Source organism: Alligator mississippiensis, unplaced genomic scaffold (assembly GCF_030867095.1).
Source record: "Alligator mississippiensis isolate rAllMis1 unplaced genomic scaffold, rAllMis1 scaffold_20, whole genome shotgun sequence".
Classification (NCBI taxonomy): Eukaryota; Metazoa; Chordata; order Crocodylia; family Alligatoridae; genus Alligator; species Alligator mississippiensis.
In genome coordinates this window covers 180,001-185,000 of record NW_026775405.1, presented here as the reverse complement: position 1 = coordinate 185,000, position 5,000 = coordinate 180,001, and positions in this window count along the sequence as shown.

The window sequence follows — 5,000 nt, the reverse complement described above, 5'->3', positions numbered from 1 at the left end:
ATGTGGCACCCGGCCCAGCCACCGGGGCAAACCACCAAAAGTGTCCGCCCTCCTGGATCGAAGGGTCGGACAAAGCCCATTTCAAAAACCTCATACGGACTTCCAGGCCTCTCCGGCGGGCCCAGGTCAACCGCTCGCCCCCCAGCAGCGAAATTTTTTTCTAAGTCCCACGCCGGACACCAGGTCAACACGGCTCTCTGGCAGGAGAAGCCCGCCGCTCCCGAGGAAGCGCCCCCGGCTTGCCCTGAACGCCGTAAGGGAGGGCGGCAGGTCACCGGGGCGAAACCGGAGCGGTGGCCGGTCTCCTGGAACTCTCCCCCGGCCTGGCCCGCCGGGCCGCTCCCGGCCGGAGCTCCCACGTTAACCGCTCCCAACGCAACCGAGCAGAAGTTTTCCAAGTCCCACGGCGGACACCAGGTCCTCCCGGTTCCCCGTCAGGAGAGCCCCGCCACTCCTGGGGAAGCAAGCACCGCTGCCTGCCCGACCTCCGAGCCCATCACCGGGGGGGGGGGGCGGGAGCCGGAATCGCGGGCCAGAGCCTGGAACTCTCGCACGGCCAGGCCCGCCGGATCGGGGCACGCTGCCTCCACGCTCGGTTGACAAGGCAGCGCGGCACGGTTCTTTTGCCCCGGAGGTTCCTCTGACCGACTTTCTGGAACCGAACATGGGCATTTAGGGTCCTGAAAACCGAGTCCCCCAAAATCTCCGCGAACCTTTCTTGGCAATATTGTAGATGCGGCACCCGGCCCAGCCACCGGGGCCAACCGCCGAAAGTGTCCGCCCTCCTGGAGCGAAGGCCCGGGCAAGGCCCGTTTGAAAAACCTCATACGGACTTCCGGAGCGCGAGCCCGGGCGCCAGGTCGACCCAGGGCCGACCTCCCGGGCCCCAGAGAGGCACGTCTCCGCCGCGGAAGCCGCCTGATGCCCGCGCCGAAGGCCCCCGGGCCCGCCCGGCCTCCGCGCAGGGCACCGGGGAGAAGTAGGAATCGTGGCCGGGCTCCTGGAACTCCTGCCCGGCCTGCCCCGCGGAAGCATGCCGGGTTCTCCCGCCGCGCCGTGCAGGTTCTTCCGCCCCTCGCCGGGGTAGCCGGGCTCCAACCGCTGGGCCCCGCAGCCTGGAAGGGCCCCTGCGAGTCGCCCCCCGGCCTGCACGCCCGCCGTGCAGTCGACCGGGTCGAAGCCGGAATCGCGGCCGGGTTCCTGGAACTCTCGCCCGGCCTGCCCGCCCGGCCCGCCCCCCGGGCCGGGGCTCCAGTCGACTTGGAGCCAAACTCGGTTTTGACCCCCTCCTGCAGCACGGTCCGGCCCCGGAGGTTCCTCCGTCCGACCTCCTGGAACCCAAGATGGGCATCCAGGGTCCCGAAATCCGTGTCCCCGAAAATCTCCGCGAACCTTTCCTGGCAATATTGTAGATGCGGCACCCGGCCCAGCCACCGGGGGCAACCGCCGAAAGTGTCCGCCCTCCTGGAGCGAAGGCCCGGGCAAGGCCCGTTTCAAAAACCTCATACGGACTTCCGGAGCCCGAGCCCCGGCGCCAGGTCGACCCAGGGCCGACCTCCCGGGCCCCAGAGAGGCTCGTCTCCGCCGCGGAAGCCGCCCGCCGCCCGCGGCGAAGGCCCCCGGGCCCGCCCGGCCTCCGGGCAGGGCACCGGGGAGAAGTAGGAATCGTGGCCGGGCTCCTGGAACTCCTGCCCGGCCTGCCCCGCGGAAGCATGCCGGGTTCTCCCGCCGCGCCGTGCAGGTTCTTCCGCCCCTCGCCGGGGTAGCCGGGCTCCAACCGCTGGGCCCCGCAGCGTGGAAGGGCCCCTGCGAGTCGCCCCCCGGCCTGCACGCCCGCCGTGCAGTCGACCGGGTCGAAGCCGGAATCGCGGCCGGGTTCCTGGAACTCTCGCCCGGCCTGCCCGCCCGGCCCGCCCCCCGGGCCGGGGCTCCAGTCGACATGGAGCCAAACTCGGTTTTGACCCCCTCCTGCAGCACGGTCCGGCCCCGGAGGTTCCTCCGTCCGACCTCCTGGAACCCAAGATGGGCATCCAGGGTCCCGAAATCCGTGTCCCCGAAAATCTCCGCGAACCTTTCCTGGCAATATTGTAGATGCGGCACCCGGCCCAGCCACCGGGGGCAACCGCCGAAAGTGTCCGCCCTCCTGGAGCGAAGGCCCGGGCAAGGCCCGTTTCAAAAACCTCATACGGACTTCCGGAGCCCGAGCCCCGGCGCCAGGTCGACCCAGGGCCGACCTCCCGGGCCCCAGAGAGGCTCGTCTCCGCCGCGGAAGCCGCCCGCCGCCCGCGGCGAAGGCCCCCGGGCCCGCCCGGCCTCCGGGCAGGGCACCGGGGAGAAGTAGGAATCGTGGCCGGGCTCCTGGAACTCCTGCCCGGCCTGCCACGCGGAAGCATGCCGGGTTCTCCCGCCGCGCCGTGCAGGTTCTTCCGCCCCTCGCCGGGGTAGCCGGGCTCCAACCGCTGGGCCCCGCAGCCTGGAAGGGCCCCTGCGAGTCGCCCCCCGGCCTGCACGCCCGCCGTGCAGTCGACCGGGTCGAAGCCGGAATCGCGGCCGGGTTCCTGGAACTCTCGCCCGGCCTGCCCGCCCGGCCCGCCCCCCGGGCCGGGGAACTCGGTTTTGACCCCCTCCTGCAGCACGGTCCGGCCCCGGAGGTTCCTCCGTCCGACCTCCTGGAACCCAAGATGGGCATCTAGGGTCCCGAAATCCGTGTCCCCGAAAATCTCCGCGAACCTTTCCTGGCAATATTGTAGATGCGGCACCCGGCCCAGCCACCGGGGGCAACCGCCGAAAGTGTCCGCCCTCCTGGAGCGAAGGCCCGGGCAAGGCCCGTTTCAAAAACCTCATACGGACTTCCGGAGCCCGAGCCCCGGCGCCAGGTCGACCCAGGGCCGACCTCCCGGGCCCCAGAGAGGCTCGTCTCCGCCGCGGAAGCCGCCCGCCGCCCGCGCCGAAGGCCCCCGGGCCCGCCCGGCCTCCGGGCAGGGCACCGGGGAGAAGTAGGAATCGTGGCCGGGCTCCTGGAACTCCTGCCCGGCCTGCCCCGCGCATGCATGCCGGGTTCTCCGGCCGCGCCGTGCAGGTTCTTCCGCCCCTCGCCGGGGTAGCCGGGCTCCAACCGCTGGGCCCCGCAGCCTGGAAGGGGCCCTGGGAGTCGCCGCCGGCCTGCACGCCCGCCGTGCAGTCGACCGGGTCGAAGCCGGAATCGCGGCCGGGTTCCTGGAACTCTCGCCCGGCCTGCCCGCCCGGCCCGCCCCCCGGGCCGGAGCGCCAGTCGACATGGAGCCAAACTCGGGGTTGACCCTCGCCTGCAGCACGGTCCGGCCCCGGAGGTTCCTCCGTCCGAGCTCCTGGAACCCAAGATGGGCATCTAGGGTCCCGAAACCCGTGTCCTCGAAAATCTCCGCGAACCTTTCCTGGCAATATTGCAGATGCGGCACCCGGCCCAGCCACCGGGACGAACCGCCGAAAGTGTCCGGCCTCCTGGAGCGAAGGCCCGGGCAAGGCCCGTTTGAAAAACCTCATACGGACTTCCAGGGCCGGAGCCCCGGCGCCAGGTCGACCGCGGGCCTCCCTCCCGGGGCCCAGCACGGCTCGTCTCCCCCGCGGGAGCAGCCCGCCGCCCTCGCCGAAGGCCCCCGGACCTGCCCGGCCTCCGGGCAGGGCACCGGGGAGAAGCCGGAATCGCGGCCGGGCTCCTGGAACTCTCGCCCGGCCAAGCCGCTCGGCCCGCCCCTGGGCCGGAGCTCCAGTCGACATGGAGCCAAACTCGCGGTTGAACCTCTCCTGCAGCACGGTCCGGCCCCGGAGGTTCCTCCGTCCGAGCTCCTGGAACCCAAGATGGGCATCTAGGGTCCCGAAACCCGTGTCCCCGAAAATCTCCGCGGACCTTTCTCGGCAATATTGTAGATGCGGCACCCGGCCCAGCCGCCGGGAGCAACCGCCGAAAGTGTCCGGCCTCCTGGAGCGAAGGCCCGGGCACGGCCCGTTTGAAAATCCTCATACGGACTTCCAGGGCCGGAGCTCGGGAGCCAGGTCGACCCCGGGCCTCCCTCCCGGGCGTTAGGGCGGCTCGTCTCCCCCGCGGGAGCAGCCCGCTGCCCGCGCCGAAGGCCCCCGGACCCGCCCGGCCTCCGGGCAGGGCACCGGGGAGAAGCCGGAATCGCGGCCGGGCTCCTGGAACTCTCGCCCGGCCAAGCCGCTCGGCCCGCCCCTGGGCCGGAGCTCCAGTCGACATGGAGCCAAACTCGCGGTTGAACCCCTCCTGCAGCACGGTCCGGCCCCGGAGGTTCCTCCGTCCGAGCTCCTGGAACCCAAGATGGGCATCTAGGGTCCCGGAAACCGTGTCCCCGAAAATCTCCGCGGACCTTTCTCGGCAATATTGTAGATGCGGCACCCGGCCCAGCCACCGGGACGAACCGCCGAAAGTGTCCGCCCTCCTGGAGCGAAGGCCCGGGCACGGCCCGTTTGAAAAACCTCATACGGACTTCCGGAGCCCGAGCCCCGGCGCCAGGTCGACCCAGGGCCAACCTCCCGGGCCCCAGAGAGGCTCGTCTCCCCCGCGGGAGCAGCCCGCCGCCCGCGCCGAAGGCCCCCGGACCTGCCCGGCCTCCGGGCAGGGCACCGGGGAGAAGCCGGAATCGCGGCCGGGTTCCTGGAACTCTCGCCCGGCCCGCCCCTGGGCCGGAGCTCCAGTCGACATGGAGCCAAACCCGGGGTTGACCCCCTCCTGCAGCACGGTCCGGTCCCGGAGGTACCCCTGCCCGACCTCCTGGAACCCAAGATGGGCAACTAGGGTCCCGAAAAGCGTGTCCCCGAAAATCTCCGCGGACCTTTCCTGGCAATATTGTAGATGCGGCACCCGGCCCAGCCACCGGGGGCAACCGCCGAAAGTGTCCGCCCTCCTGGAGCGAAGGCCCGGGCACGGCCCGTTTGAAAAACCTCATCGGGACTTCCAGGGCCGGAGCCCCGGCGCCAGGTCGACCCCGGGCCTCCCTCCCGGG